The sequence below is a fragment of the Nasonia vitripennis genome, chromosome 2, assembly GCF_009193385.2.
Source record: "Nasonia vitripennis strain AsymCx chromosome 2, Nvit_psr_1.1, whole genome shotgun sequence".
NCBI lineage: Eukaryota > Metazoa > Arthropoda > Insecta > Hymenoptera > Pteromalidae > Nasonia > Nasonia vitripennis.
In genome coordinates, this window is record NC_045758.1 from 17,696,284 (window position 1) to 17,717,071 (window position 20,788).

At 44.3% G+C, this 20,788-nt stretch overlaps 2 protein-coding genes across 3 annotated transcripts in view; one reads left to right on the forward strand and one right to left on the reverse strand.

Annotated features, from left to right (window-relative positions):
* LOC100118970 (epidermal growth factor receptor) overlaps positions 1 to 20,788 on the forward strand; it is a 147,646-nt gene that overhangs the window by 28,023 nt on the left and 98,835 nt on the right. The window lies entirely within an intron of this gene.
* The window catches only part of LOC103317534 (triadin-like), a 72,798-nt gene continuing 70,141 nt past the window's right edge, over positions 18,132 to 20,788 (reverse strand). The window contains exon 4 of the mRNA XM_032596663.1: positions 18,132 to 18,411. The gene's annotated coding sequence lies outside the window, so the exon portion shown is untranslated. The remainder of the gene's footprint in view (positions 18,412 to 20,788) is intronic.

A 20,788-nucleotide genomic window follows, 5' to 3' on the forward strand; every position in this document is an offset into this window, starting at 1 on the left:
GGCTCTCGCGCGCGTGTGGGAAGCAACAGGCTGCACTGCTTACGTGCTCGCCGACGCACGAGAGCACTATACGCACTGCTGATGCTAGTGGATCCATGGGAAGTCGGCCGAGTTGCATAGCGTTCGGAGGGCAGACTGCATCAGCGGAGAAGGGCAGGAAAATAGTGTGTAATGGAATCAAGAGGGACGGATGAGCGCGATTAAACGGGGAAAATTTCAGACGAGTTCTTTTTTTATACGATGCCTTTGCGCGTTGCATCGGGAGTTTATCGGAGAGTGATTTCTTTGTTTAGGATATTAAGAAAAGATTGTTTTCAGGATTTCGCGCGCACATGTGTGATTAGTGATTCAGATAACCGCGGAATGCGGTAGCCTGCGTGCGCGCAGTGCATAATTGCAGGCGACAAAATATTTTCGACGAAGAATTCAATGCAATAAGCGAAGATGAAAAAAATAATTCGAGTGTATAAGCAGAAAAACGTTACTCTCAGTCGTACATTTGCTAAGATAATCGATGACGAAAATATTCTATTTCACAAATACTCGATGGATCAGCGGCCTACGTAAAAAGAAAAAATTGTGCCCCTCAAACGAATAGCCCAAAAAAACTCCCAACTGTATTTCCGCGGAGCAAATCCTACACCGAAAAAAAATGGCCCAGAGCAACTGCGTCTTTTACCCAGAAAAAGAAAAGAGCGAGAAAACGCAGCAGCTTTCCCCGCACAGCGGAGAGCGTAACGCACATGTGCATCAGTAGAGTCTCTCTCTTGCTCGAGCGCCACCCATTTCTCTGGGGGCTGCGAGCACACATGTGCGTGCGCCGTGAACACTGCAGCCGAGTGAACCTTTCTTCTGGCTGCCTGCGCCTTTCGCTTCCCACGTCCATTCTGGGAACGCGAAACCGAGAGAGAGAGAGAGAGAGAGAGAGAGAGAGAGAGAGAGAGAGAGGGAGAGAGAGAGAGAGAGAGAGAGAGAGAGAGAGAGAGAGAAGCCGCTCGATCGAAGCAGCGCAACAGTGGCCAGTGCAGCCGAGTTGGCGGCTCCCGAAAAAAACCTGCGTGTGGATAATTAGCATAGGGAGGAGGTGGGTATAGATGTGCAGCGCAGCAAGTGAAGAGTGAGAGCGAGAGAGGCTACTGAATGCGTCAGAAGTTGGACGGCTGCTGCCGCTGTTGGTCGATGGTCGATGATGATGTGTGTACTTTGAGTATTGAATCGGCTGATGGATTTGCCGATGGCGATTGTACTGAGCGCCCGACGGCGCAGTTTTTATTTGTGCGTGGTGCAGCTGCAGATTCGCGCATTGTTTTCTTCGTAAGGTGGATTTTATTAAATGCTGGACTATAAGGGAGATGTTTTTTAGAATGTAATTCAATATTGCATGCCGATGCCGATTTTCGAAAAATTAAAAATTTAGAATTCTTATTTTCAGAATTTAGAAATGATCGTGCATGATTTATAATTACTAAACAATTATTTTAATTTTCACCTCAAATCTTCTTCGGTATACAAAAAAATTCCACAATATGGAGCAGATCATTAAATCCGCATCAGCCTGCCAGAACCATATTTTTTAATTCGAACGCATTGCCCGAAACTCTCAAGAGGTGTTTAGGCCATTTTATTTCGCCTCATTGTCATGCGGTCCCAAGTTAGCTGATACACACGTTCGAGCCCACGCACTTCTCTGCATATCGCATGAAGCTCAGGTATGCAGCGCCGAAGGAATTACACGTCGGCTATACGCAGACCAAATTTATCGCTACACCGATAAGAATACGGCGAATCCGGGATGTTTGATATTTCGATCACGGTCACCTATATGGGAATAATTTTTTTTCAAATGTGAGAAAATTTCTGACAAGGCAAATGATAACTATTTTTTATAGGTAAAACTACAATAGAAGCTAAATTAAAGGTGATTTTTCCATTCTTTAAAAAAAAAAAAATTGCATGCTAGTACGCGTGAAGTTCAATCGTACACACGCGCACTCGCTGCTTTTTATCAAGCTCGTAATAAAATCCCGACGAACTTGCTTTACGATCGTGGCCTGCAGTAACATTAATAAGTAGCCTCGAGCGAGAGAAGATGTTCAACGGAGAAAAAGATGCGAAAAAGCAATTCATGCATTATTAATTGGAAGCTGTAGCTTCAGAGAGACGCGCAGTTAATGCAACGCTGATTTACGAGTAGTGCACAAACCCGTAAACGCTACAATTTCTTAATTATACGGCCCTCCGCGTCGATTAAGCTAGAGGGGATTCCGATGCAAACGCTCCGAAGTCTCTTCTTCCGAAGCCTCGTTTTATTGGCAATTGTACTCGTTACGATAAACTCCGTGTCGACCTCCCCGGAGTGCATGTGTTTGTACATGTGGCAACGGGTGAGGAGAAAAAAAAATCATCGGCTCGTAAAACTATCGCGAATGCTGAATACGATTCAACGACGACATTTCTCGGAGTGTGCATTCGAGATGTGAAAAATTTGATAACGCACTGACGCACTTGGACCGATCGGTTACAATGAAATCGTTCGAAACTTGGATTTTTGAAGCATAAAGAGTGATATAAAGCGACGTACAACTTTTCGACCTCGTGACATAGCTCGTTCTGCATTGACGTCAAGTGGCTCTGAATCAGTCTAGCATTCAAGCGGCCGTGCGTTCGCAAACGCGAATTTTCAGTACACTTTCATCTCTGGCAACGTTTATAATTCTCCGACCTACATTTTTTCGAAACCCAATTAAAAACCATGTATAGGCATCCATACACGATTATTAGACGCTGCGCGCAATGTTTCCGAGTCTAGTTAATCAAAAGCTAGCAATCCTTCAACAATTAAAGCGTCACGCCTAACCAGCGTGAAAGCCCAAAAGAAAAGAGGTGCCGCCGTCTGCTCGACGAAAGTCCATAGCCGCGCATACCAGCGGAAATGAGCGTTCAGACCGGATAAGATCGGCGCGAGAGAATTTCCACGCGTTTCCAGCATCCGTCCGTCTATAGGAGCACGCTGCCTCGTCAAAGGCGTCGAGAAGCTCGTTTAACGCGCCGCTGCTGCGGCGGCATCGCTAATTCAATGATCGCGCCCGCGTAACTTGTGCATCTTAACCATGACTCCGCTTCTCGTTCGCTTCAACATGCATCGGTGACTCTCTTTCTCTCTCTCTTTGTTAATTGAGAAAACATCTTAATTACCGTTCGGGATTCCACGAGTGCGGACCCATGCGGGCGTTTCTTCCGAGCTGCGCGGGATCGTGTATTCCGAAAATTAGAATGAAAATTTAGTCGGGACAATCGAGGAATTTTTATCTTTCATCTCCTGATCTTATGCTTGGCCATAGGAGATACGATTGAATTAGGGGTCGCGTGATCGTGCACTGTGATACTGGGAACTCGAAAAGAGGACTCTCGCGGAATGACCGTTTTTCATAAACTGTATAACTATACAGCGCAGCTTCATCGGGTACGCAATTACTGAAACAAAAGCTAATTGCAAAGTGCTAAGTAAAACGCCGCGCACGTAATGCCTCGTTACGTTAAAACTACGCGCGAATAACAGACATCGCAAGCGCTGTACAATGTCCGCCGATCGGAGGTGCGTTTCCATTCAGAGATTTGCCCCTGCGTAGGAAAAGAGCTTCATTAACGAGCGTTCATTAATAAAACAAGAACAATACCGTCTCTGTGCGGCTCGCGCGCAAAATTCGCACAGCTGATGTGCATAAAACGCGCGATGAATTAACGAAGGCCGCGGGCTGAGTGGACGCGCGCGTGTGCAAGGCCTCCGTGCTTCCCGCGCGAGAGAAGTACGTTTGGATTTTACATAACGCACGCATCATGTAACTGCAATTCGGATGTTGCCGGAGCGGAGGTTGTTGTGTAAGTGCACTGTTGTCTCTGTACCACTCGAAGCCGATATAAATACGCGGCGCATTGGACGGGATAAACCTGTCATTGTGTAATGGGGTGTTGCGTGAAAATTGTCGAATTGAGGATGAGCGTGCCGAGTACCATGTAGTGTTGGTTCATTCAATTTGCATTCTTGCGCTCCCGTGAAACTATTAGCTGCGGCGATACGGTTATAATAGCAATTAGCCGTAATGAGTTTATTGTAGACATGAAAGCAGCCGGTATAATTCAGGAAAGTCACTCGGTATAACTAGGAGAGAGAAAGGAAAAGTGGAGATTCATTCAAACAGTCATTAATTTTTAATTGCATATCCCTCTCACCAAACATCGCGCATAACCCAGTCGGTAACAATGAAAAAAAAAAGATGATATCTCGTGTTCTGGGTGTAAGAGAACACGTACTTTACGAGATCGCAAAAAGATTCTCTCTCTCTCTCTCTCTCTCTCTCTCTTCTCGCTGCACCACAGCCTAATGGGAAAATCGCGAGATTTTTCATCAACGTGATCGTGTCCTTCGCATCGTTCACACGGCCAATTGTTCTTCATTGACGATGAAAACCGCCAGTGCCTGGACGTATCTGCAGCAGCAACGCAGCAGCTCGCGATATTCCCAGAACAATCGCATCGCTGCAGCTTCGCTAAATATAAAGCGCTCGTGTACACGTGGGCTCTGCTCGTCATCGCGAAACTTTTTTCAATAAAGTTCTCCAACTCACAACAGTCGCGCAGACCGCCTCGACTCCACCGAGCTGATAAAGTATACCAAAACAATTTCAAGCAAGCCCTGCGCATAAAACGAAGTCATATGCGAGCGCTATAGTAATCCGGGCAATATAGAATTTCTTTGACAACGAGACTCACGCTACTCGCGCTGCAATATGTGCTACATACAACAAAATGCGCCGCTTAACGTTCGCGATACATCAAAGGCTGGCGCGCCGATAAGACACCAATGAAGCCGGCGGCATTTGCGCGCTTATACACAACATCTGATGCCGATCACGCCAAAGCCGCCGACGTCGCCACTTTCATTAGTATGCGCGGGAGGCGCAAGCGCCCACTTGTAAACACGTTTCTAGCAGATCATTACACACGCGATTCTCTGAGCCGTAATGCGAGGAGTCGACGCTGAGATTTTTGCACGTTTAATTTCGGCTTTCGCAAATTCGACGGTGCTTGGGGCGCTTTTAACTGTTTTGTTACTTGTTGGGCAGGTGGGAGACGTTGAGAGAGCATTAGCTCACTTATTATGGGATCAGCTTGCCGTTTGCGCTCTCGATTTATACATTAGCGAACACCACGTGCTCTTTCCCGCGCGACTTGTATTTCGGAAGTGTTAGCTGCACTTGTACAGTTACGCATTGGACGCACTGCAGATCGTAATTAATATATATTATGTTATTGGGAGGAAAGTCCATGAAGTTTTGTTATTGATCGCCTGATGGAATCTAGGATTACAAAAGTGCGTACCTCTGTATCGCACGGCAATATCTTTACAGCATTTTATTGCACATTCCAATTGCAAAATTAGCACTTCTGATAGTTGCAAAATAAATAATTCACTATCGCATGAATGTCGAAAGCTATTTTCAGCAAGCTAAAATTTTTCTCGAACCAACTCACCTAGTAAAATCCATGGTACTCGCGTACTCATGAATAAGAAAGCTTTATTTACGAGCAGCAGAAAAAACAAATCCTCCAGTCTCTCAAAGAGCGCGGTATAAGTACACAAAGAATCTCAAAAAAATCTCACTCCGCCGGCCTCTGCGCGGTTCTCCTATCTCCAAAGCAAACAAATTCTCGAGGCTCGAATGGTTGAAAAAACAAACGGCCACTCGAGCCGTACAATAAGCAGCGAGCGCCGCGTACGCGTATACGTAATAACCGGCCGCGTTTGACAGACGCTCGTAAATCAGCGAGATGCGACATGAGGCTACAGAGTTTTAACGGTATAGGAAGACGGGGGAACATAAGGCGAGGATCTCGTGCGCAAAGGTGCGATGCGTATGTGTTTTCGTAAAAGACTAGCCCTCTCGGTACATACACCACGACGTCCGGTCCACTTTGGATATTCGCGCTGCTCGAAAAGAGTGAAAGTCGCTGGTTCACACATACACGGACGCTTCGTCGAATTCTTTGCTAGTTTTCATTAAGTTTCGAGTACGCGGTAAACGCTCATATTCTATATGCCGGGAGATTGCGAAATGAATATCATGTGTTATGATGACGATCGAGATCTTTTATGATTATTGCACGAATGCGGTGTTACGCAAATGCTGCATTTAGAGCTCTTCCTCTCTGATGTGTAATGAGTGTGCGGCATTGAAAAATGTATGAATTTTCAATAATTCGGTATTTCTCCACCGAACCTATTATTCATCATTCGAGCATAAATTTTTTTTTGTACATCACCGGCGAGGGTTTTCAGGTCTGTGAAACACAAATACCATCAGACACTTGAAAGCATTGTACACGCGCGCAAAAGAGTCAAGTCATAACAACAACTTCGCCCATTGAGCGAGCAACCCCCTTTTTCGGTTCTAAATCATCCAATCAGCCAGGCCGGATATCGCCGGAAATAGTTTCATGTCCTGCTCCTTTTCGCTGCACGCATAAACAAGCACGCCGCGCTAAAACTACTCGGCTTTTAATTACCCCCTAGTGTGCGCGGCAACAAACGCGCGTCCATTACAATCTCGGTGTTGTTGGCACCGTACGAAATACGCGCCGCGGCAGCATCGGCGCGACACTCGCGGCCTAATGGAAGAGTTGTCCGCTCTTTCAATTGCCGTTCTAGCGGTAATTACGATAGCGATGAAAATTGCGAAGAACGACGAGAGTGAGTGAGTCGGTCGCTCTATGCGATTAGCTGCAACGCGACACGTGCACTTGCAGGCTGCGTGTCATGCGCAGGCGGTGTTGAACTTGACGCTCTCGTTGTGTACAGTCAACTGCCGGCAGGTGTGCATTATCGCGGAGTCGCTGGATTTTTCAATCATACCGGAGGTTGTCATCGGCGATGGCTGCTCCAGAGTTATAGCTGATGTTCGAGTTGAAGAAAATTACACTTTTCATCGCGATGATTTTTCATGTCGCGCGTAACAATAATGAGAGCGTACTCGCATCGACTACACTATGCCACTTTTCGCGGTTAATTGTAGCTCGTGAATCATACAAAAGTCTGTCAGACAAAGAGCCTTTTTTAATTTGCTCCAAATTGTAACAAATTATTTTAATTCGCTCATCGAGACGTTTCTCCGAAAAAACTATCATTACGTCCTATGAAAACCACTACCGCAAACCATGAACTTCTCCCCAAAACCGATGAGCAGCCAAAGCGCATACCTTATTCACCTTCGAGCCTGATTTCCCGCAAACGATGTAATTGCGTTTCAAAATCGGCACCGCCGCCCCCCAACTCTGTTCGTGACTCCACTCGGTCTATATATTCTCTAAAAAAGCTCGGTCTCGCTCGATGCGCGCGATAATAAGTTAACGGAATCACGTACGCTCCCGAACACTATATACAATATATGACTTTCAGCTCTTCACGAATGCGCATAGACGGAAGTGTGCGCAAACCCCTGGACACCAACCGAGGCGTGACGTAAACTCGGGCGAGGGTTTGAAGAAAGGGGATACCGGAATTAAAAGCCGGCCGGTGCTGATGTTGTGTGAGAATTGGTTATGGGAGTGCGAACAGGTGAAAATTTTTCTAGAAGCGAATAGCTTAACCGTATCACGGAGCTATGGGAATGCAAGCGAACGGAAGTGCACATTTTCCGGTTATGTGCTCCCGAGCAATATTTTTTCAGTCGATCTAGTTATGATTATAAATAAGCGTGCTATTTCCAAATTAATACTTTTAATAACGAAAATAATGAAGTCAATGAGTTTGAAAACGAGTGCTTGATTTTCCTTCTCTGTGTGACAGTAGGAATCTGGATTTTAGAATTTTTGGTATTGTTCATTGAAAAAGTCTGTCATAAATATTGTGTGCGAATTAACAGCGTGTAGCAACTTGCTTGTGTATAGTACAAATAGGAAACCGTGAATCGCCGATATCTTTCAGAACGTCAGCTTCATCATATTTAACACCTCGAATCTCCTCTTTGCTGACTCTTAAGCTTAACCACTCAAGTGCATTCTTGAGCTTACGTAACCCGACATCCTTGCAATTATCGCACGTGTTCCGCCATACTTTACTTTACCTGTAAATGAGTGAGTTTGCACCGCCGAAGCCATCCATGATCCTTCTTTTTTTCCTCTACTCTCCGTCGGTACCTTTCAGTTGCTTCCGTTGTGTGCGGCGACTCGCCGGAAGTCGAGACAACGGCAGCGACGCTCGATGGCTTCGAGCGTTTTACTTTCACGGGACTTTTGGTCGTGCGCGTCGATGCTCTGCTGATCCACATTTCGGTGTGGGTTATCTTCTCGGTGTGTACTGTTACTGTGACAGAATCTTCATAAAAATTATTTTGTTCAATACAGATAGCTAGCTAACCAAGTGATGAATACAAGTAATCCTAATCATTTAAAATGGCCATCGGACAAAAATATAAGAACTTTATCGGACATTATCAAACTTACAGCGCTAATGTTAAATGCTGCAACGATGCAACTTGACAAAATCATTTCTCCGAAAAAAATTATATAGGGTTCTGAGAATATCTGGTTTCCACTTCATAAAGTGCGATGATTATATTTATACGTTTGAACGCCTGCAAATGTATACGTCTGCGCTCAGATAACCTAAGCTTTATCACTTGAATATTGCACGAGCTCTTCTTGATCTAACTAGAATGCCACCTGACACTTTTTCATCTTTGTCCAATTCGAGTACTACACAGAATATCTACTTATGGTATAACTACAAATTTTTAAAAATGCCTTACAAATTAACTGCAGTATCCGCAGATTGAAACAATTCTCTGCGAAAATTTTTGATTGAAATTCGCCTGTAATAAAACGAAATGATGTGCACGTATTCGTTTTGATCAATAAACTGTGCAACCAATTCAACGTATACCTGTAACATTAGCCACCAAGTTTTCCTTTTGAATCTACCTTATTTAACGTGCCAACATTCGCTATGGTTCTTTAATTATCTTTATATTCGTGATAAATTAAATTATTTGGCTTTGGCCAGGTTATCTTCATAAAATCTCGTGTATGCGCAATTGCGCACTTGAAGCAGCAGGCTTTCTTTGAAGGAACATAGCTACAGTAATTCGTAACAGCTTTTATGAGTATACCTATAAAGGTACATGAAGACCGCACGATGCGCTTATGTACAACGGTCCGGGAATACCCGACGCGATGAGAGATCTCGCTCCGATAAGAACGTGGGCGTGCATGCTTTGCCAGCGGTCAGGTGTTGGGCGAGTTCATCGTAGCGTAAGTTTTGCACCTCCCGGAGATATTTACATTGCAGCCGAGCATCCATGCACCCGATCGATATTTTCAAGCGCTACCGTTTCTGCAAATTGTTGTTTATTTTCACGTATAAATTGCAATTTTCACGTTTAAGATTATATCCCGATAAATAATTAATTACATTCTTGAAATTCTAAGAGAATGTTCAATTAACAGTTTATTTGCTTTTATGTTTCAGGTAAGAGAATCTTGCTAGTCACTTCGCTGCTGCGAGACAAAATAAAGCCTTACGTGCGCTAGGCACGTCATCGATTACGTGAGTACCGGCGATCGCCTCTCTCGCGTGCGAGTTAATCTTCATCTTCCTCGAGACCAAAAAGGGATAGAAGAAAGTACGCGGGAGGCTAAGAAATCTCTCTCGAGCCCGCGAAGTATACACCTTTCGTTTCGCGGATGTTCTCACGTAGAGTCGCGTTACCTTCGTGTTACCCCTTTTTTGCGTTCGGGCCCTTCTTCCTTTCCCCGCCCTCGATTTCTTGTGCAACGATTTCTACACTCGCTACTATTGCTCAGCCCCCTAAGGCACCATTTTTTAGTCTTGTGCGTCTTGAGTGAGCCGACGCAGATGTATACGGCGGTATAGTTTCGAATCAATTATGGCTCATTACGATTTCAGGTGTCGCGAACAGAAGCTTTGTGCTGTTAGGGAACGGTATAACTAAAGTCGTTATATTATACGTTAAAGGATTGTTTGGTTTATGAAAAGTAGTTTTGCTGAATATTCAACATGCGTAAAAAATTTAATACAGAATATCACTACCAAAAATTCAAGCATGCTTAAGCTTTCTTGGAATTCTCGCTGATAAAAAATTCAATGGAGTTACGGATATTGCAGTGTAGCGAAGTGATCGATACCCTATAGTAAGTTGCGATTGCGATTTCAATCCGGTACAGTCGTATACACCTCGATGTCGATACGTTCGTATCGAATGCGCGAATCGAGCGTAAGCGTACACATAGCAAAAAAATAGGGCGCATTTTTCGTTGAACCGAGAGCAAAATACAATGAAATACTGGGGGTGCGATTTCGCATGTATGTCAATTATACAATCGATTTTTACACTGCTGCTTTTTGCTGCTGGTTCGATTGCGTACGCGGGTAAATTTGATACATACGCGCTTCGTTTCGAAATAACAATGCATAATGTACGTATAATTGCTTCCTTCCTAAGGCGACGCTTTCCTTGCTTTTCTAGATTCGTTAAGTACAAATGAGCATGCGATAATTGAGATTTCATTAAAAAAAGGTATATTAAATGATTTGCAATTTTTTTTTGTTGGAAGTCTGCTACATTATAGGTAGGGTAAATGCAATATACATACTTGCACGTAATTTAGTATAACTAGCCGTCAAATTATCAAGCGAAAATAACACTTTGTAAAGAAGAATCCACTGCAATTATTGCTGGAGTCTTGCAACGAGATTCTCCAACTTGCACCAAGAAGCAAAAAGCAAAAATCTCATCACGCCCCGTGAAACGCACGTTACACTGTATATAAAACTTCGGCTCACATACGCGTGTTTGCTTATGTATGCACAAGATCGGAAATCGACATAGACACAGTCGCAAGTAATCCGGAAAAGAAAACGGGGTTCTAATTACCGATGATGTTGTACAATCAAAGAAATACCGCATGCCTTCTGAATCTATATTATTAAAGATGCCTCAGGTTGTTTCCTTTGACATTCGGATAAAAAAGCTATAGATGCGTGTAGAAGTACGTGAGAAAGTGTACAAATCGATTCGTGGAACGGGGAGTATAAATAGTATACATATGCCGATCATATAAAAATGTTGATAGATTAAATGCGAGCATGAGAAAAATACTACAACTTCTGCAAGTATTTCGTTACCTAGTAATTTGTATTGAATTGATTCAACAAGCCTTAATAATTCCTGAGTAGTTGAGGATATCCTAATTGTCCGTAGGAAACAGGTATAGAATGATCAACTTTTTAAAGTAATAACTATCGTTTTTTAAGAAGCATTATTGCCACATCTTACAGCAGTTTAAAAAACGATAGCAAAAAGAAAGAGTTATGAAACAAAGATTTGAAGCAAAATTTATACGATCTAAGATGTCAACATACATTTATACAGTGCGTAGAATATGACGTTTGCAATATGCGTTTTATACGGTGGACGACCCGCACGACTGACGTCGTTGCTAATCGAAATTAAAGTTCTGGAAAGATCGAAAATTCCAACGCGTTGTACGAGTTGAAATATGATTTCTGCAAATAAAGCGCAAGTTGGCGCGTGTCGCTTTTGCCTTGTTATTGCAGCGTCGCATATTACCTATATGTGATTTCCGTGATGCGCAATTATCGTTTATACGAAGAGACGAAATTGTTGAGAATGGTTTTAATAAATACCATGATTAAATCAACAAGTGCACTCCCTGGGCCCACATATCAAACAAAGAATTAAGCGTGCATCTATAATCTGCCAAAAAATATTCGTCAGGCGACACGCGCAAACGTTATTGGGTTATTATAACCGAATCATCCGGTTTTCCTCAAGTATTCATTTGCAGCTTTGATGCGATGGTTCAAGCGAAAAATTTAGGAAACCCGCACGTGCGATGACAACTTCCTGTGTGATTTTTTACGAAAGGTCCTCTTTATTCCAAATACCTGCACGCGGAGGGAGTGCACGTGCATCGAAAAAAAATCGTAATTGCGAGGTGGCACTGTAACAGAATAACCACAGGGTTGCCAACTCTGCACTCGGCGCTGGCAGATTATTTTGAAAATATGTCGTGTTATACGATCCGAGACAATCGACGCGCTGCTGCTGCTGCTCCGTCTATATACGCATATTATACGCGAGGGGCCGAGGACGACGGTGACGTTATGTAAAAGGTACTGGTTGATGATGAAAAATAACCGCCGTTTGCTCTGAATATTAAAATAATTGTACAATTCGCACGCGTTTGCAGGTGCTTTCTCGATATTAAGTACGATATTTTACTTGCGTTAATTTTTTTTCCCCCGATAACATGCCTATGATTCTGAAAATTGATATGACACTTGAATACAGGTACGCTGTTCGTGAAATTCAAACACTTTTCCTTAACACTCGATTAAAAGACAGGTGTCGAGTTTGTTAATTTGTTTGAAGAATGTAGGATCAGCTTGGTTCCTGCAGCAACGGTTCGCAGTTCGAAACCCTGCACCGCATTGACTCAGCATTTGAATTCAGCAGACAAACTGTGCTCGGCAAGTGGTTGCAAGCGAAGAAAGTCAGGAAGCACGCGGTATCGAGTATTGAAACTACCGCAAAACTATGAGTGATTTTCTTGAAAACCAGTCGTCGAAGTTAATTTTTATTATTATTTTGAAGATCATTCAGGGGCGATGTTCATCCGTTGTTTAGACAAAAAGGCATGGACGCAATAAAAATCGCATTTCCAAGAAGGTAAATACTCGATAAATCCAACCGACGCCAATTTGTCTCCTCGCGTCCGCACGCTCCTCTCACGCCCGGCGGTGCATCCAGGAAATCTCGGGCGTCGATCGGAAAATAAACCCTTCCGAGAGCTCCCTCCTGCCGTTATTTCTTGAGGGGAACGCGCTGCAACAATATCAGCTATGGTCCCTCTCGGCTGTGCGCAATTGTCTCGCTCGGAAATCTTATCTGCGCTTCCGATCGGGAAGAGCCTATGGGTTACGCGGAAGAGGCGGAGCTGAACTGCCGATCGTAGTCGAGGAGTCGCCGCGCGCACGCGACGAAAGCGGAAAGACAGGTGATGTGGAACCAAGTGGGATTAAGTGGCTCATCCTGTCTCCGGAGCTCGAGGCATCCTCTCCATCTGGAGAGTCCCCCCGAGCTCGTGGGCCCTTACGATCTGGAGCAGACTCGAGATGCCGGAAAAAGGCGGAAGAGAGAGGCTTTAAAGTTTTTTCTTCAAGATTACTAAATCTACAAACTTTCAACGATCAGATTTTTATTGCTTCGTATACGGTTAACGCATATTGCAAGTTGAAGATGCTTTTGTGTAAAAGAAGACGGGACGAAGAACGACATTCGATACTCGCAGGGGGCTCGAGGACAAGAACATGAAGAAGAAGAAGAACAATCGAGAACACGCCAGTCGGTTCTCCTCAAACGAACACGAGGTCTGCTTTTCGTTACAAGCGTCCCGAGCCCTTATGCAGATAAACGACAAGCTGTTTATGCAGGGCTCACAAATGTACACACCTATGCAACGGAAGGATTCAAAACTCAACGTGGTCCTTCCACCTTCAAAAACATGCACACCTTCCAGCGGACACACAGTGGCAACGAGGTGTAAGAAACGGCAGATGGCTTTCGGAAATCTGCACCTTCCGAGTCTTCCTTGGAGAACTTGAAGGAGGAACAGCTGTGCCCGGTGTACATACACGCCCTTCTGAGGCTAAGGATACCCTTCGACCTTATTCGAGTGCTTTCGAGGTCAGAATAAGAAACGGAAGGCTGATCTGCGTGCTCAGGTTCCTTTTTTTCTCTAAACGTTCAGGTGCTTCTTCTCCGATTGTTACTTCCGCTGGGTGTTTCGATCTGGACCTGCGCATACTGGCAAAGGGTACAGCTGCTGCACAGCTTGTATCAAAATTTAATTTTGCATATTTGTGTTTCAATTCTGAATATAAACACGAGCACACGGTGTTTACCATTTGTAATGTCTGCAAATAAGGCTTCATTACCGCACGCAATATCTCGAGATTTTACCCTATTAAAAGCGCGCGCACATGTGGGTCAAACAGGCCCAATGTTTGTTCTTTCTTTGTGCAACATAACAAACGAGAAATTGCTCAAACTCAAAACTCGACAAACTATTCAACCGTCGACTAGCGCTTGAAGAAAAATAATCGCACCGCACTTGTCACTGCCTCGCGAAACATAAGCAACCGTTTGTTTAACGCAAACAAGAAACTCCGCGTAAGCAGATGTTCTGCACCGGCTCGCACGTGCGTTCTACACATGTAACTCCGCTGCACTTCTGCCACCGTCATCAGACCCGGAGCGAGCAGCGTTTCCCTTTAATTCGCTTTTTCTGCCGGTTTTTTTTCCTACTGCTCCCGTCGCTATCCTTCCCCACCGGCAGACTCGTGATTAAAGTTCATTACGCACGTCTTGACGTCGCGTGAGAAAAAGGCAAATCGGACGGTTCCGCGCGCACGCGCAAGTAGCACTGGCTACCCAAAAATGGGAAGTTTGTTTCTTCGAGCTACGTGGCAGATGGTCCATGCACTGCTGTTTCTTTGGCTGTGCGCGAAAAATCGGGATAAGAGATATTAATCGTTTCGGCTGACCATCGGATCGCTTCGGCCGCAAGCATAATTACAGGGACCGCGCGCGGGGCGAAAATTGCAGTGCAGCGCGTTTCGGAAGAAATCTCGGGAATAAACGCGTGAGCTTGAAAAAGCTTCTTGGAAGCGTGTAATGAAGCGATTGAAGTTGAGGATTTCAAACTTGCGGACTTTGCAGAATCTTCACAAAATCAGCACTCGACAATGGTCAATAAACGAGTAGGTCAGCTCGCTTCGAATTTTGAAATGCAACGCTCGCGGTATAGAGTCTCTCCCGCAGTAGTATTTTTGTAGCGCGCTTAGTTTCGCCGCTCCTCGGATACGTAGAATTCAAATAGCGGTGTCGCAACGGACAGCGAGTTTCTCCGTTTGCAGGAGCTCGATGGCGCGGTTCATTGTCCCCGATCGATTCCGCGATCCGCTATGCACATTTCTATATCAGCCAGCAGTGGCATTCTCTCGGGTGTATGCGATCGGAGCCAAACGTCGTCGCAGCCTGGAAATTATATTTCGCCGAAGAAAGTTCGCCGCTGCCGCGGTACTTCCCACGTGCAGCGGCGGAGAGGAGAAGAGAGGAGGGAATTGATATGCACGCAGGTCAGGACAATAGGCGAGAGAACGAGGCGCTCGCGAGACAAGCGCGCGGCTCCCATACCGGTGAAGCACGATACCGAGAGAATTTCTCACTTTGTTTATTATGGGGTTTTGTTGTACGAACGAGGTTGTTATTAATGTGGAAAATGCTGGTGACACTATTAGCGAACTGCTTCGGTTCGCATCGCATGAAGGCTATAATGTGCAGCTGTTTTTTTGTTTTTAATGCGATGCTAATCGAAATGTCGATTTTTTAATGCTCTTTTGCAATGTGTTTTCTACGCACTGCTGGAAAACTTTCTAGCTGAAGGATATGTACGAATGATTGTAATTATTCATACTAGCTCGACGGCAGTAGGCTACAACTTATATAGGATAATGACCAAGTCGGTTGAAATCAGAATTTTCTGACGCATGTACACTACTTTATACTGTGATATTCTAATTCTGATTTATTCAGCTTTATTACTAATTTTCGCAAGCGTTGTTGAGATTGGTCACGCATTGATTTGAGCTTGAATCACTTTTAATCAATATTGTTTGAAATTAATCATCTCATACATTTACAAAGTTTATTTAAAAAATCTTAATCAAACACAATATATCGTTCTCGAACGATACAGGAAAAACAAGGGATAAAAACGGATGAAGAAGAGAATGCTTCAAATTAAAAACGCGCGCGGACAAAAACTGTAGCATAACAGTTAAATCTCTCTATGCACGACAAAAACTCGCTCTCGTCCTCTCTCCGAACCCGACAAAAAAGCAACACCTCATTCTCCCGCTGATGGCGGGACAAAACAACCGACCTCTCCTTTCCAGCACACAAAAACCACGAGCGTCTCGGAGATCCCACTCTCGGTCTTGCGCAGTCCTCCTGGCTTGCGCTGTGTGCAACAGGTGCTATGTAGCATGCAACGCTATATGAAGTCCACGCGATATGCAGCCCAGAGAGACCAGTCGCGTTAGCGAGTCCTATCTTATCCGCAGCCCGAGGCAATGAGGTCGACAGACTTGACGAAACCCGTACGTATAGAGCGCGTATATGCGATGCTTCCTTGTGTCGAGGTACGAAGCTCCTCGAGCGTGACGCCCTACCTCGGACAGCTCTCTGCGCGCACGCGAGCGGAGGACGTGTATATGTTGCAGCGTATTGTCTGCGGCATAAATCGCGGCTGGACTTTTTCGAAGGCTACGCCTTTGCATACAGTGCCTAACGTCGCTTTTCGGTCTATAGCCTCGTAGTGATTTGGGCGCTTTTGTGGAAGCGCGTGTACCGTATAGTACGTGTGTTTGGGTGGGGGAGTGATCGACTATAAGGCAGAGGCTAAGTCGGAAGTATATAGAAACAAAGTAGGAAGTTCTGAAATCGCATATTTTATCTGCAAGAATTAGCCTTCGTAAGATTGTCATTGGAACGCTCGATATCATTGAAAAACATTGCTCACGTATATAAGTGAATTAGGTGAGTCAGCGCCGATAAGTATCGATAAAACAAAGTATCTAGTCCGACTAAAAAAATTTATAATCGATAACAGTCAACTTGATGACACAGTTGGAAATTCCGATAGCGAATTCATGAAATAAGTGTACAACAGTCAACAACTATACATGATAACAAAAATGAAATTTCTGAATCACGGAGCAACTCGTCTCGCGAAATTCAAAGTGTGTATTCGTGATGTCTGCAGCAGTTCATTATGTCGCGCGACGGCGGCAGCGGTAGCCTTCGTCGGTTCGGGATATTTGCATGCGAAATTGCGCGCCCGGCTAGATCGGATCTACTCTCGCGTCATCCTTATCTTCTCTCTTAGATCCCTTTTCTTTATCGTGTTCGCACCTTAAAGGCTTTTCAGACGCTATCCTACGCCGATTTTCAAAGTTGCGTCACTTACTCTACGCTCCTCATTGTTTTTTGCGCAATACCTTTCCCGATTAGTGCGTCAAGTGGATTTGATTGTAATCGATCTCGAAATGATCTCCTATTTAGATGTGTTCATCATTTACTATAACTTGCATAACCAAAGAGAAATCTCAATAAAACAATGTCAAACAGCTAAAAATACGACCGCGAAAATTTCCTCCAAGATCCACCTGGCGCATCCTTCTTGACATCGCGATTCTTATCCCATAGGCAACAGGGTGCGGGCATGCGCACGAAATCGCTTTTCTATATAGGTGCGCATCGAGCGAGTACACTTTCGCTTTCGTAAAAGTTCGCTATCTCCTCCTTTGTACAGTGCAACGCCATAGAGGTTTCGCAAGGTAGCCGCATAGAAGGAGAACGCGTGTGCAGCGCGAGCTGTGTATAGAGCTCCATCGGTATAAGCGGCCCCTCGCCGCGTGTGCGCATTTCACAGGTGTGCGTAGCTTGTACGTAGGACCGAGGTGTCCTGTGGCAGGTCAGTTTCTTCGATCCTCCGTCGCCTGGATCTTGGGAGAACGAAGAGTTCGTACTTATCGGCCGAAGGTTTGTGCAGAGGATCAAAAATATCGTATAAGACGCTTACCTGTGCGAGAGAGTCTTGAAGTATTTTGTTACCATCGTCAAGGTGTTTATCGACCGTTTGTTCAATTGTATCGTTTTCTGTATCCCTTCTATAGTAATATAATGACTATTGCTTCAATAAAACCCAAACATCTAGGGAAATTATTTTTTGGATAAATATCACAATTAATGAAACTGAAAATCAATTCTTGTTGTGGTCATAGGAATTGTTTTAAAAGTAACAATCGGTAATATTTATATATTTTATCTTTCAAAATATTGTTTATAATAATCTTTGTACAAGTTGTGGAAGGCAAGATATGAAGGGACTCGGAAAAATTCAAGAGAAAGTCAATTTATTAAGCAAAATGCTATTTCTTTACACTTATAAGACATAAAGTGTTAAAATAGCGTGAACAACATTATTTATTGATTTCATATTTTCTCGTTAAACAGATAAATCACACAATCAATTAGGATTTAAATCACGAAATGAATGTGGCATGCTTCTGAGTAGATCGATAATCAATACCGGGAGAGCAGGCGTCGATAATCTTGTAACCGCTGCCGTCTGCCGGTAAGGCCGGAAACTGTGAACTCGGATGTTTTCAATACACGCCGAGATTTACCGCGCTTGCGCAGCGGCGCTGTAGATCATTTTGAGTCCTATATCCGTGGCTCGTGCGTCCTGTAAGAAAAACAATCAAGTGAGATTAACTAACATCGTTTGCATACGCGAAGCAAAGATGTTTATTATCTTAATAATCGTTTATACGCACACCTTCGACTTTAGGAATTATTGCCGACATTGCTTTAAATATATTACACAGACATGCAGATATAAAACATTACGTAAAATTTGCAGTCTTAATGAAATTCCATCAAAACATTTTTATCCCTCCTCAGGATCAAAATACCGATGTCACGCGGTGCGTCTAACGACAACGTTGCTTCATTATGCGCGATGATTCGAGTACAGGGACACGCGCGCGCTTGTTGGCATACCGCGAAGAGTTGACCGCTCGGAGAATTACGTTGTCATCTCGGGAAAAAAATCATCGATCATGACTTGTCGTCGCTTTGTATTAAGGCTTCATTTACATAGAAAAAGAGAGAGGGGGGAATCGACCGATGCTCGCCGCACCGGCTAATGGCCGAAAAATGCTAAACGCGGAAAAAGGGTTACGCTCAGCCTGAAAAATATCCAAATTTTTGTGTCCGATGTTTGGAGAGCGAGAAGCGGGAAGCAAACACGTGTATGTGATGAAAGTCTATGAGTTTGGGCCGCATGAAAAAATAACACAAACATACTGACACATGAAAGCTGCTCTTAAACGAGTTAATCCCGCGGCGGTCGTTACGCGACATGACGTCAGCGTCCGCTTAATTACTGAAGATGTGAGGATCAACGCATTAGAACTTACCATTATTGTGTGAAACCGCAGGCACGCAAGCCCGGATAAAAAAAATTGTAATAAAGCGGTGAACCGACTATTGAAGTATTCGACTGAAGGAGGACAAGGAGAAAGGGGGAGAGGAGGAAAAATGCTCGACACACATTTCCGTCTCGACCACCATTAGGTCTCCAAGTTTGCCTTGGCGCGCGCCGGACCGAAATGTCTCCTTCTCCGTCTCACGAAGGCAAATATTGAAATGCCCGAGGTTTCAGAAAGAAGTATCGAGTCTTTATCTCATCTCGCGCGCTCTAGGATGCGCGCAATGACACGAGACCGGAAATCGCCACTTTCGCGCACCGGCATCAAGAAGGAAGAGACAAGGAGACGACGATACTCTTCCTTAACTTGCTCAACCTCTCCGGGGAATGGGGGAATGTAAAAAGTTCTGGAGATGGAGACGGTTTCCTCCTGTTACACGCGGGCTTTCGAAAGAAATCGTAACGACGCGGTGTTGTATAATTGAGTCATTGCGACTAGTAGATGCGCTTTTTTTCTGTTTCCCGTGAAAGAATCTACCGATGTTTGCGCATCGAGTCTGTAATGCCTCTACTCTACATCGAAAAAATGGGAGAACTTATATATATATATATATATATATATAGAGAGAGAGAGAGAGAGAGAGAGAAAGAGAGAGAGAGAGAGAGAGAGAGAGAGAGAGAGAGAGATGATGATGATGTCAGAATTTTTAAAACGCGCGCGGCACGACGCTTCAATAAAACTTTATGTCCTTATAGCGGTTGTAAATTTGCCTTTTTCTAATAAAACCTTCTCCTCGTGTATCGAGCGTATTAATTTTATTGAACCGAAATTTGTTCGGAAATTTCACATCGTAAAGGCGGCTTTTATACATTATACGTTACGAGCAATAAATAATCGTCGACTCTATTGTCGCGCTGCTCTCGAATTATACGTTATTAGTTCTTCTCCCATCAGCAGCGAAAACAATTAAGCGCACTTTTTTCAGAACCATAAAACAGCCATCAGCTTTACATGCATACACATCGTGATTAAATTTCTCGGAAACCCCGAGTCCATTGTTGCATCTTTCCATCATTGCTCAATAAAACCCAATCCAATTTATTTCTGACTGGCCTCTGCAGCGGCGTGCGCGCAAACCAAGAGCATAGCATAGAAAGAGCTTCGAGATGCACACACAGCGACGAGGGTGGGAGGCAGAGAGAGAAGCGTGTTGGAAGAATGGCGCACGAGATGGTGTCGCGCGCCGGAAATCGAGACTGGGACACCACTCGCTGTTTCTAATTAAGGCGGCTACAAATGACTCTTGATGCTCCATTGAGCAGAAAAAGACGTCTCTCTGTCGAAGCTGTCGCGCAGATTTATTTTCTTCGCCGCTGATCGGCGCGCGAGTGTACCTGTGTAGCCTGTCTCCTTTTTTACTCTTCGATGCGGCGAGAAAAAAGTAACGGGGACTCACTTCCCTTCTCGGTATTTATTCAAATAACGAGAACTGCCGTCGCCGCTGCAACTACCAATTTAACTACACTGTTTTGTGAATTCTTGTTACAGAGCTCTATGGATAGAGGCCGGTATTTGTTTTTAATTGCGTAATTCCCGTAGTCGGCGGGGGGCGAGCGTTTCTTTCCACCA